This window comes from Meleagris gallopavo, chromosome 5 (assembly GCF_000146605.3).
Source record: "Meleagris gallopavo isolate NT-WF06-2002-E0010 breed Aviagen turkey brand Nicholas breeding stock chromosome 5, Turkey_5.1, whole genome shotgun sequence".
NCBI classification, from domain to species: Eukaryota; Metazoa; Chordata; class Aves; order Galliformes; family Phasianidae; genus Meleagris; species Meleagris gallopavo.
The window spans coordinates 25,861,154-25,874,199 of NC_015015.2; the positions used below are offsets into that span (position 1 = coordinate 25,861,154).

The 13,046-nt window shown below is 39.6% G+C and overlaps 1 protein-coding gene across 3 annotated transcripts in view; it reads right to left on the bottom strand.

Annotated features, from left to right (window-relative positions):
* The window catches only part of RGS6 (regulator of G protein signaling 6), a 232,202-nt gene that overhangs the window by 119,956 nt on the left and 99,200 nt on the right, over positions 1-13,046 (bottom strand). The gene's annotated exons all lie outside the window — the stretch shown is intronic.

Consider the following 13,046-nt stretch of genomic DNA (forward strand, 5'->3'; position numbering starts at 1 on the left):
GTTAATAGCTAACTTAAATAGAAATACTGTTGATTTATACCACTGGGGCAGTGGAATCAACTGGGAGAGCTAGAGATGAATTCCAGCCACTGGCACTGTAACAGGAAATTCAAGTGCTTCATTGGTTTCCTGTCCCTGCTAATCTTAAGAAGAGAGAGGTAAGGAATTTATGTTACTGTAACAGGCAGGTTATCAAGAAGGTCACTGCACATTCTGTGTGCGCACTTGTTACTCCTGTCGCACTACCTCAGTGGTGGAGTCACAGCAAATGACTCATCTCATGATGCATCAGTGTGAAATGTAAGGACTAGCAGTCATTTTTTAGATATCTGTGAGGCAATTCAGCCACAACCACAGCAAGTGCCCACATGCAGAGATGCTGTTCATTGCATCCATGTAACACTTGCATTTTACTATTAGGTGGGGCACAAAGGAGTTGAGGGGTTTACCCACACATACCAAGGGAATCAGTGTCATAGGTAAGAGCAAAGAATAAAGGAACGCTGGTCTCCACCTATAAACACTAGGAATATTCCCATTTCTTCGTTCCCTGAATCTCCAAAATGTCTTGATCTTCAGAATTCTTTCTATTTCATCACTACCAACTACCCTCATACAGTGACACCTCTTAAATCAATAGCAAATGATTCAAAAATATTCTCCCTGACTCATTTCCCTTAATGAGACAATCAGTCTTATCTGGAGCAGTACGCCAGTGTTAAACAAACACAGTTATTGACTGCAACTAAATAACAGCACACATCGTAAACAGATTTATTTTCCTCTGGATTCTTCTTATAAATAAGCAAGTGGTTGTTGCTTTTTTTATAAGATACAGATGGCTCTGTCACTGTGTTATGCTGCAGGATGTGCGTGGAGATACAGCTTTCATTGCCCTCAGTAGGATACTCATGGGTTAGCCTGGCTGGTAACTCCATCAGTCCTTATAGGATCTGTAGAGCATAGAAGTCTGATACGAGCAGGCTTTTTGACCTTCTGAAAAGGGTTCTCAGTGTACACAACAACTAAATGGAAAACTGCATTTATGCAGAACAAAGTCTCAAGAAGCAATATCATGACAGCAAAAGGCAACCCTCAGAGAACAGAAAAGTGATTACGCATCTCAGATTAATAACAAGCACACAAAAAAGATTACAACTCATGATGGCAAGTCTTCTTCAGGGTGACATACTTTGGTGTGAAAGAGAAGAGCTGGGAGGTCACACGTGGCCATTTATTGGTTTGCTAAAGTGAGGAATGTGCATTATTGGGCAACTTGCTGTTTGCATTCAGATTAATGCTAATTTAACCCAGGATGTTATTAGCTTTGTTTACACAGAAGGGTAGGAGGGTTCTATGGCACCTGTTTCCGGTGCACGCTCCAGGAGGTGTACCAGGGAATGGGAATTATGCCACATCGGTATGGCATTCACTACAATCATTATCCTTGAAAAAGAGCAAGAACGCAGTGCTTTCACATTGCTCAGGTGGGCCTGGGCACAACAGTGACATTAACTGGATTGATAACACAACAGAAAAAACATCTCACAAAAGCCTAGATATGTGCTTGGCAGCCCCAGCAAAGCTTCTCACTTCTTGATCATCTCACAGGATAGATACCAGTGAGCATTCTTGAAGGCAATATGGAAAAGATCTAAGTTTTACCCCTTGGGGCCTATGATACACATGGAGTGAGAATGGCCATCGCTACCCATTGACCTCTGGTGCAAGGGGCAGATGAATTGCAGTAATGTACAGGGCTTATAGCTTTGTGGTGATTTACTCCCATATGCTAAAGACAAGTTTTTTTCAGCAGGAAGCATTTGTTGGGCATCAGGCTGACTGACTTGTTCTGCAATCAGCAGCACAGAAGAGGAAATCCCCGACTAACTGATTAGCAGTTTTCCTTTCCTGCACTCCACAGGCTTACTTACCTCATTACAGTGAAGATTCTGAATCTCAGAGACAGGCAGGCAAAGCTGCATGAGCTGTTCTGCTTTCAGTGAGCCAAATACATTAAATTACCTAATCTCAGAAGTGTTAGCAATACGGTAGTACTTCGCTTCCAGAGCACTTTACAGCTGCAGAAATCAAAACACTTCACAGAGACGCACGTTACAAAACCCTTAGCTCTTTGGGAGCCTGGGGATAAATTAGCATCTTTCTGAGCAAATGCTCTTGTATTTTTAGGCTGACTTCCACAGACCTGTGCAATTTGAAAAAGCATAGCTCACAATTTCCGTGAAGCTACCTTATTTTTGCTTTTCTGACCTCTAAGTAAAAGGAGTCTCTGCTTCTTTGCTTTATAGCTCATTTTATTTAACTAAAGGAAATACAGTATGCAAGTAGTGGAGCGTGCTTTACCTAATAATCTCCATTTAAAGAGTGGTAATGAACATGGGCATCTCCTATGTCCCTGGTATACTGTTTATAAGCAACATTTAGAGTTACTCACAAACTGGCAGCATAAGAAAGACCTGCTGGCTCATAGAAAGGAGCGCTAGAGTGGCAAAACCAACTCTGAGTGTATGGATGAGGTGTTCTGGAGGTTGTAAAGAGCAAGTTAGACAGTATCTGCCAAAAATTGTGGAGCTGATTTGATTTTGACTTGGTGGCCTCACCCTTCCTCATGCTCCACAGTTCCAGAAAAAGGAAGGGAATCAAAGCAGTGGAGCCTCAACAAGAAAGCACAGGCAGGGAGATGTTCCTGCAGCAACCAGCTGGTGGAGAATAGCATCAATACCAAATTTGCCTGCATTGCTGCTTGAGTAATGGAATATCTTTTGTTGCATGTTTGTGCTGCAGTTAGTTACAACAGGCTCCTGGTCCATTCCTGCTCTTCTCAGCCACACACAAATCCAAATTAGAAGCAAATGACACACTGTCCCGATTTTCCTTCTTTTCTATTCCCAGAATGCCTGCCTCCATCTCCTACCTGCCTGCACAACAGAGCTGTGCTGCTCCCTTACCATATTTATTTTCTTGGGTGTTTTAGACAAATCCTCTATTCTTCAGATGTTTGTATCTTTCAAACACAAAGACTCCAGCTCGTGGATTTGTGCAAACTTCTCAATACAGTCAAGCCACAATGTTAAGTAGGATCTTTAAAAGTTGTCATAATATAATTTTTACTGCTGTTATTACTACTAATGAATTGTAATGGAGTCTTTCCTAAATTGTCCTACTGACAAGTCATTATATGCATATCCTTCTACTTACAAGATAACAATTCAGCATCTGCTTTTAGAAACGTCCTGCAAAATAAGCTGGTAAAAAAACCTGATACATGTACAAGCATCTTCTCTGACAGAGGTCCTTCAAAGTTCCCTGTTCTTTACCCATACAGATGGTATAGATGAAATTAAGGTTCTGAGTGACAGTGGCAACAGAATACTAATTGTACCAGGAAATTTAAAAGGTAGCACTTACAGTGTACTGGAACTTAACCCTTAACAAACAGAGCACTCTGAACATATAATGTCAGTATTTTGAGAACATTTTCTTCTAAAGTATTTTAAACAAGGGAGCTAAATCTGTTGGTAGAGCAGCAAATCCTGCCAATACAACTTGAAACGAGCAGCCTCCCAAGGGCCCTGCAGAAGTGTGCTGTGTGACGCAGTTGGGATAAGACCTCAGACAATGTAGGGAAGAAAGGCTGCAGGACAAAACACCAAGCTTGAAGGGGCTTGATGAGATTCTTAGCAGATTTTTAATTTCTGGGATTCAGAGCCCTTGCGTGACTGTACAGAGAAGCCTGGCTTTTCTCTTCATGTCCTGCAGCACTACGTCTGGTAAAAAAATAACAGCATGTCTGATTAGAGTGGCTTACGGCATACATTAGTAAGTGCTCCCAAGGCAGACCAGTCTTTCTTTTCATATCAGCCTATCACCATAGAAGTGACTGGGGTGAGACCTAGAACGGTCTGAAGTACTACTGAGCCAAACAGGGAATGTGAGAACAAAAGCAATATAATTTTAAAGAGGATGAGAGAGAGCCCAGCATACACAGATAAATGGCCTCTCTGTTGGCAGAGTGCAGTAATGAACAGTTAAGTACCAGAATTTGTAATTTCCCTTTTCAATTAAGAAAAGGAGTAAATGTCACAAGCAGCTCTCTACTCCCTCCCAAATTGCTTGGTGCCCTCAGTTGTACATTTCTCTGAACAACCAACATTTCTGAACAGATAAGGTATCTGAATGCTCAGTCAAAGGATGATCTTAGGAGTCTTTTCCAACCTAAATTTTAAAATAAAATCCTATCTCCCTCATCAGGGCTGCATCTGCAGCCAGAAGGCTTGTGCACCGGTGGCTATTACAGTGTTCTTTCCACTGACCGAATTCACTTCTGGAATGTGCGTTGATTATTGGTGATGTTTCCGTCTGCTCAGGTGCTCAGCCATTTACAAAACTACTTATGCTTATGTAAATATTTCTGCTTCACTCTCTACCAAGCTTAAATCCATGTTTTTCTATAAGGTGGAATATATATAATCTCTCTCTCTCTCTCAGCCTTCCACCTTGTAGAAAAACACTAAAAATGACTCAAAAATATCAATGGAACCGAGGTTTAAGTTACAATAGGAAAAAAAACAACCACAAACCTAAACTTCCCCCCTCTAAGATTATGAAGAAAGAGCCAATCAGTAAGTTACTCCACTCATTTCATATTCATTTCACTCATTTCTGGACATTCAGAGTTTGAAAAGACAAACAGAACCAGTAGCCTGACTGCTTTTGCCCTGTGCATACTGGGGAAACAAAGAACGAGGACTACCAGTTAGAACAGATGCTGAATGGTTCCCTGAACTCTTCTACCTCCCTTTCTCCTCCACTGTATTTCCTCAAGCAGCAGGTATTACTTCAGTGATACACTTCATACTTTTATCACCCTACAGAACCTCAGGGGTTCATGTTCTGGCTCACATTACACAGCACTGATCAGATATCTGCAGCTGGGCCAAAGGAAAAGCCTGCTTTCAAAACCCGAACACACATTCCCACAGAGCTTAACAATTGTGCAGAAGAACAGAATAAATACTCTCTACCTTTATTCCAGACATGAGAAGAAACATAGTATTTGAAATAAATGAGAGCTGTAACAGGAGTAATACTGATGACCAACAGCCAGAAATATCTGTGACCAGCATCTTTAGTAAAAAAGGCACAAAGTATGATGGAATCAATTTCATTACTAGCAAAAATATAAGCGTAATATATACTAAAAGAAAGCAATACAGTTTCATTTCCAGATCCCAGCCTGAATATGAGAATCTGAGAGGCATTAAGGATAGGCACACTGATAAGAAAATATTAAGAATGAAAAAGATAGAATCACACTGTGTCATTTTTTAATGTTTAATTCAACATATGGAAGGGGTAGAGCTGAACGAACTTCTGCAAGATATTAAGAAAAATATACAGGCCACTAGGCCTACCCAACTCTCCAGATTGAGAACTATCATAATCTAGGATTGCCTCCCTGGTCCTTCTGTTTTCTTTTTTAATACTGAATTTGCTGGCTACTAGCTAAATTAGGTTTGGATCTTCACTTTAGCAAAATCATACACACAACCTTATTTTCTCTGTCTGCTCACCACTCTCCTGCAGCACTTGAAATTGCCAGTTGGGTTACTTCATGCATCTTAGAGCTCCTGCTAAGAAGTGACCACTTGAGACCAATGGTTTTTCTTTGAATGAGGCTAGAAGAACAAAGCTATCTCAAGGTTTCTTTGAGGCAAGGTTAAGGCATATACCTGGGGAGCTGGAGAGCAGGGAGCAGATGCTGGAAAGCTACAAAGAATAACACCAGACCTCACCATCACAGTCTTCCCATGGGCCCCCAGCATGACATGTAAAAGGGACATGGAGAAAGACACAGACAAATCGTACCCAGTGAGAGCAGTGATGAGGGATTGCATTACTAGATGCTAACATCTTGCAAGTATTTCAGCACTAGAATGTGACAAAGTGATGCGTGAAAATGTAACCAATTTAACAGATAAGTATTTAATGAAGCCGGAAGGAATCCATGATATTACTTCTGAAGCCTCCCAACCTCTGTCTAGCTGCTGAGGTTTCTCTGATGTTCTTTTTAAATATCACACTCAGCATGGGATTTACCTGTTATGAAGAGAACCTGAATCTGAGCCAAAAACGACAATGGATGGATGGATGGAACAGTAAGAACAGTTCACCTCTAACCTCACATCACTGGAAGAGAGCTCATTCCTTCCCCTTCTTGTAGAGAAAAAAAATCATCAAAGTGATCTGAAAATATATCACCTCCCTCTTAATTTCCACCTCAGAATCAAAATCTAGTGCATGAATAAACAACAGCCATATCTTACTGGATTAGAGAGCAGTAGATGTAAGGCAAAATTTGGCAGTGCAATTCTTGGAAAAAGGAGTAATCAGCTCTTCCAACAACTATTGGTACCACCAAGAGGAAAAGGTTCTCTGCTTGCTAACTCCCACGTAGCTGTGTAGGCTAATTAAACATCAACATGACTTACAGAATTCACTGAATAACAGTGGCAAATGCATGAATTCACATCTGCATTTAAACCTGAGTGCAAACTGAAACACTGCAAACAGAAGAAAATAGACCAAATGTGATGCTAGTGCCCTAACCTTGGCAAATTGAAATAGTGGCAAAGAGATTTTTCTATTTACTTGGCAAGTGGACATTATACTTTTTGACATTGGCTGTAAATCAAGTGAAAAAAATAATAATTGGATAAGTAGCAAATTTAAGTAAGACTGCTGTGTTAAAGAACACATGCTGAGCAAGTGATGGATTTCGTTGCTAAAAAGATTGGAGGCTCTTAATGGATTGTTAAAGTGCTCTTTGTCCACCCTCTAGAGAGATGTAAGGGCACTACAGCTTACACACCAATCTGACCCTGAAGGGTGAGAGCACACATGCACACAGTACTCGCATACGATAGAAATTGCTGTAATGAACATTAGAGTGCATGCCCTTTGAAAAGATAAGACTGCCTACTGAGTACCTCACATGAAATGAGTTAATAGTCTCAGACATATACATATATATCTATACAGATCTGACTTTAAGTAAATGAGTTTGATTTCAGTCTTAGAATGGCTCACACACCACAAGATGGTGTCCACTGATATCCTGACTTGCATGATACCATGCGGTTTTCTAATGCTAGCAATCCACTTTCCTTTTTCATCTTCCATTTCTGTAGTAAAGTGCTGACAAACCTTGCTGACAGACTCAACTGATGATCTTTAAAAACAGGAAAGACTACACAGATGTATAAAATCTATAGATAAGAAGACTCTAGGGAAAAAAAATGCACATTTGATACCTGCATAATTAAGAGAAGCTCTTGCTTTGAGTGCCAGGTACCTGGTTTTGTCTGCTAGCCCAGATTCCAAAAAGGGCTAGGTTGCAAGTTCCAGACATCAGACGTCTGATGCAAAACATCAGACTTTCTTGTGGACGCAAGTTATTTTTAGGAACACTTCAAAGTTCAAGAACAGGGGTATATTTCTGAATCTATCTCCATGTTTGGTACTGCAACTGTTGGCCTCCGTAGGGTGGTCAAATATGGAGCGCTCCAAACATGCTCGTATCTCCTCTGCCACCCTTTGAAGTGGTCGCAGTCAAGAAACAAAGAAAGGGCGGCTTGGAGAAAGCTATAATCACTTCAGTGGTACTGTCAGCAGAACCGGGAATTTATTTCCCCTCTAGATTTCTCTGACCACATATTAAAGTCCAAGTTTGTCGGTTTTTTTTCCCCAACACTAAGCTTTGTTCTAATTTCAGTTTTTTCATGACCAGTCAATGTTAGGATGTCCCCATTCAAAAAGGAAATCTCAACACTGGCTGTGCTTCTATTGAACCAGAACAGGGTAACACATTTTTTTCATATCTTATTAAATTACTTCTTATTCATCCTCTTTAAAGAATGAAGATAACTTCAAACACAATGGTAAAATCTACCCATGTATCAAAGAATGTTGACAAGAATATCGTACATTACAGTTAATTAGCCCAACTCATGAATAACTGTTGCTCTACTTCCTTTTTCCCAACCGTAGTACGGTGATGTTTTCCTGTTACCCACACAGTATTCCTTTCATTATAAGTCTTAACAGCTCCATCCTATCATTGACACAGAAATTATATAAATCTGTACAAGAATAAGATTACATTCTGTGTTCAACAGGAAACATTAGAAAGCCAATGTCTTTGAAAAAAAATTTTGGAAACTATTTCAGCAACAGGAACTTGCAATGTTAGTGGCAATATAAGTAAACTTTGCTGTTTGTTTTGTTTTCTTCCCTGTCCTAGAAGTTAAAAAAGCCACAAAACTTAGAGTCATCTGCCAAAACTAGTTTTAACTTTCCAAGACCACCTTACAGCTGCTAGCTTGTCACTGAAGAGTGAGTAATTTGCAACAACAGCCAGTACCAGGAGCTCCGCATCCAGCAGAACATGTTACTCAGGCAAAGACCAGCCATGGTAGCTGTCTGCAGACAAAGATTACAGGAAGCAGGGATTGTTCTGCCTGCTTGGCAGCTTCACGTAACACCTTCTGACAGCAGCCTTATTCCCTCTGCCAAGCACTGCAAAACAGTATATGGAGAGTTTGCAGTGCAAGGTTACAAAATAAAAGAGCAAAACAAAAACAGCAGTCTTCAGTTGCTGCTTCGGTTTCTTTGTGGTTTCATCCTCCCACAACACCGCTTCAGCAAGTATTCCACTCCAACAAACATATGTGTCAAAGTAAATACTTGAATACAACCGTCTTCATTAATATGGCAATTGTAGTTACGCTTAAAAGATCACAGACTCAAAATTCACAGGACTACAGGCACTGTAATAGGCTATTATCACTCATTGGGAATGCTAAGTTGCTATGTAGGAGCCAAACCAAAGTTTACAAGATAGTCTAAAACTGAATGCTAATGATTTATTAGCATTCAGTACCCACAGGAACTGCGATTTTTCTGAACTGCAACTCAAAGCTACAAATGTTTACCAGCATCTCGCATATTTTTATGTTTCAGATATTTTTTAAAAAACGTATCATTCAAAGGTTCTTCAATTCTCGTTTGATATTCAGAAAATTCTGTTCCTTCAGAAAGAGTTAATGTCAAATCACTTGGATAAATTTTCCAGTGCAAGGACAGGTTTACCTGTTCTGTAAAATGATGTCAAATTTTTGGCTCCTAAATTTTGTTTTAAGCTAATGCAGTTGCCTACTTCTCAAAGGTGTTAACAATATGTAAAGCTCTTCCAGACATCAATAGGATTTGCATCAGCTAGTATTTCTTGAAAGCAGACTACTGTGTCTAAACACAGCTTTGACAAAATGCTCCATACATTGCATGTGTGTCAATACAAAGAACGAAGCTCCCTCGTTCCAGAAATGTCTTTCAAAACAGAAGGCTATTTGTTTGAACCCTCAGATAGCACACATCAGTTTGAAGAAAACACAGTCTGCACCCAAATCTCCTCTCACTATTCTCACCCGTGTTCTGATATCGCACACTTAAATTTTACCACGCTCTCTGAGCACTTTCAGTGGAGAAAAATTATGGATTTTTAGTTCATTTCTTATTAATGACAGAACAGTCTGGGTTGAAAGGGACTTCAAAGCCCATGCAGTCCAACCTCCTGCCACTGGCAGAGCTGCCCCCTATCAGATCAAGTTGCCCAGAGCCCCATCAAACCCAGCCTCAAGAAACTCCAGGGATGGGGTACCTACAGCTTCTCTGGGCCAGTACCTCACCAACCTCTGAGAAAAGAATTTCTGCCTAATGTCTAATTTAAACCTACCCTCTTTTACTTTAAAGCCGGTATCCTTGTCCTGTCACTCCACTCCTTGATAAACAGTCCTTCCTCATCTTTCCTGTAGGCTTCCTTTAAGTTCAGGAAGGGGAATGTTTGATTCATTTCTTACTAAGGAACATTATCATACTTTTCACTGGCTGAATATGCAACATTTGAAGTTCAGAACAAAAAGGGACGTGAAAGTCAAAGATATTAAAAAAAATTCTAATTTTAATGTTGTAACATGGATCAAACACTTTAATCTGCTTTGGATTTAATGAATTTATCTTGTATTAGTGACCTGCACAGTCATGTTGCATTGCAAGCTATGAATATTGCAAGTATCCCTTGCCGAAAATCATAGGAGGGCCAATCTGAAAATCTCCAGGAACAAAACTTGCATAAGCTCTCTGGGCACCAATGCTTAACTACTCACACATTTGTCCATATATTTCCAGCAGCGCATAAGAAAAGCAAACAACTCATTCTGAGACCCATTTACAGAAGTACAGGCAATAAAATACTTGTGAATACCTGCTGGATAGTTTGGGGCTACACAGATGAACAACAACAATAATAATGTCACCAAAGATTAAAGATGCCAGAGGAGCACAAATCATTCACTCTAAATAACTTTTTGAAGCCTAAATCACTCTAAATAAATTTTTGAAGCCTATTTGTGTTTTCCTGAAGTGGTGATACTGTAGCCACTCCTCAACAAAAGGACACTGCAAAAATGGCCTCATCTCTGTTCCCCTATACATTTAGGACTACCTCTCTTTTCTTGTTTCAGAAAAATCATCTTAGGAATTAGCATGGGTTCTACTCGTGTCCTCTAGTTCACTAGAAACATCCTATGGTGTTGCAGAAATATCCAATATCCAGATGGCTGGAGGCAGCAGAGTTTGCTCAATCTGGTCTTCCTCATACACAAGTGCCGCTGTTTAAAAACTGTAGAAACAGAGCAAGAAAAGAAACTGAGAATACTCAAGCAACTATCTAGTAAGCTTAACAAAGGCAGAAAACCAGGCTGAAAAAGTACTGGGCTGATCTCATGCATAAAAGTGGGATGCCTTTTCGGGCCTTCTGGTAGTGAGCACAGATTATACAGGTGAATGGGCAGAATTGTCAGCGTACAGAACAGTGAATCATGAGAAAACAAAAAACATGCACACAATTCCCATTAAGGCTCTAGCATAACAACTAATACGTACTACTACCTCTAAATTTCTTTGCTTTGATGGGTTTTAGTCTACCACTATTAAAGTAGTATCATTTTGTGGCTTTAACTGAAGCAAAATATTTTGCATGTTTCAATGCACTGTCGGCATATCTAATTTTAGTTCCGTACTATACAATATTGCTTTTTTCCTTTTCTCCAAACAAGTATGTGACTCATATTATACTCCACAGACAGGCAAATGTTGGCATTCTGCCATAACAGCCAGTAGATTTTTGTAGAAGAAATAATAGGGAGTGTTTTCAAACAACTACAGCCCCAGAATTTATCCTTCCCACTCCAAGCATGCTGACACCAGGGCTCCCTGGCAGTGCCCAGTGTTCTTTTGCTGGTATCTCAAAGTAAGCTCTTCTTTCATCTTCTGATGGAACTTTTGGTTTACTAATAGCTTTCAAAAGCCTAGTTTGTGCCTGAACAAAATTGTGAATGGAAAGGCAAATCATGATCATCCCGTTATTTTATTGGTACAACAAATATAAAATATAAGCCTTTTATGAACCTGTATAATTTTTATCATCAAGCAACTTTGATATTGTGATAAAAAATAAAATAATATTAATAATAAAAAAAAGTATCAACCTGTTTCCATCACCCACAACCCATACATTTTGTGGTCTTCTAAGCTGCCTTGTTAGCTTTATCATTTGCTTATAATAAAGGAAGATGCTCTACGTAGAGCTTTGAGGTAATTTTGACATAATTCTGGAAGAATAAAAATGATTTAAAGGCACCATAAGGCTCAGATGGCAAGAACAGAATAAAAAGTAACAGCAAAAGTTTGACACATATCACTGAAAACAAAAGTTAAACAACAGATCATTCCCGAGAATGAAGGCAAATGGTTTATAAATGCTTAATTGGAAACTAGAACAATTCAGAAATCTTCCTAACGGTATGGCCTGTTTGCTCCAAAATCTGTTCCAAATGGCTGCTTGATAACTTTGTAGTTGACAGAAGAGTTTTTTCCCCTTTGCATTAAACACAATAGTCAGCAACTTCCCTCCACTCCAAATGTTTTCCTGAAAGTAGTCATGGACAGATTAACTTCAACTGCTGTTGAAATGCATTTAATGACAGCTTCCCTTGTTTGACTTTTAGTAGACACCACAGATCAAATCATCATGTCCTGCCAACTGAAGAGTACAAACCAGAGAAGTTCTGAATGTGTATGCTACTTCTGGTGTTAAAAATCAGCTCTTCCATTATGTGGAGCACTGCTCTGCTACTCTGACCAACATATTGATTTGCATGGGGTTGATACAGAGAGAATTGCTGTTCACGTAACTGGAGACCACTTCTGCAAATGTCCATGTGTATATAAAGGAAAAATTTTGAAAATATTAGAACTGAAATCAAAGGATTTGAAAATCACTTTGTGTCTGCTTTGCTGATGTAGAATGCACAGTTCTAGTGAAGCTACATCATACAGGATATTACATGAATTACAGAGAAACTCTGCTGTTGATGAACATGAAATACATACATCTGAACAGCCATTGTTATGCTGTTTTAATTTACTTCAGAGAATTTCACATGATTACAAGGAAAATTTGGGAAGAGACATTAATATATCTCCAGCACAACCTTCTGCTCAGGCCAGGCCCAGCTGCAGATTACTTGGGGCTTTGCTCCTTGGAGTCTTGCAGACCTTCAAGGACAAGGCACAACCTCTCTGATCAACTGTTTATTGCCTGCCTGTCCTCATGGGGAAAAGCTTTTTAGCAAACCTTGGAGAGATGTCACTTCCTATATGAAATCTGCATCAGAAGCAATTTGTGAAGATTTATTTCATGAGAGCTGGGTTTTTCTTCATTTATTTACCAGTTGCTCTCCACAGTGTAGTTTCAGTGCTAAGCAGCTCTGCTAGGTTAAAATGAGGTCAGGCTCTGCTGATGAACAAGTGGCTGAAATAGTCCTGCACTCCAGTCCAAAATAGGTCATTTACAAATACTTCCCCATTTTTAGCTCAAGCTAAAGTGAAACAGAAGGTTTTCAGCA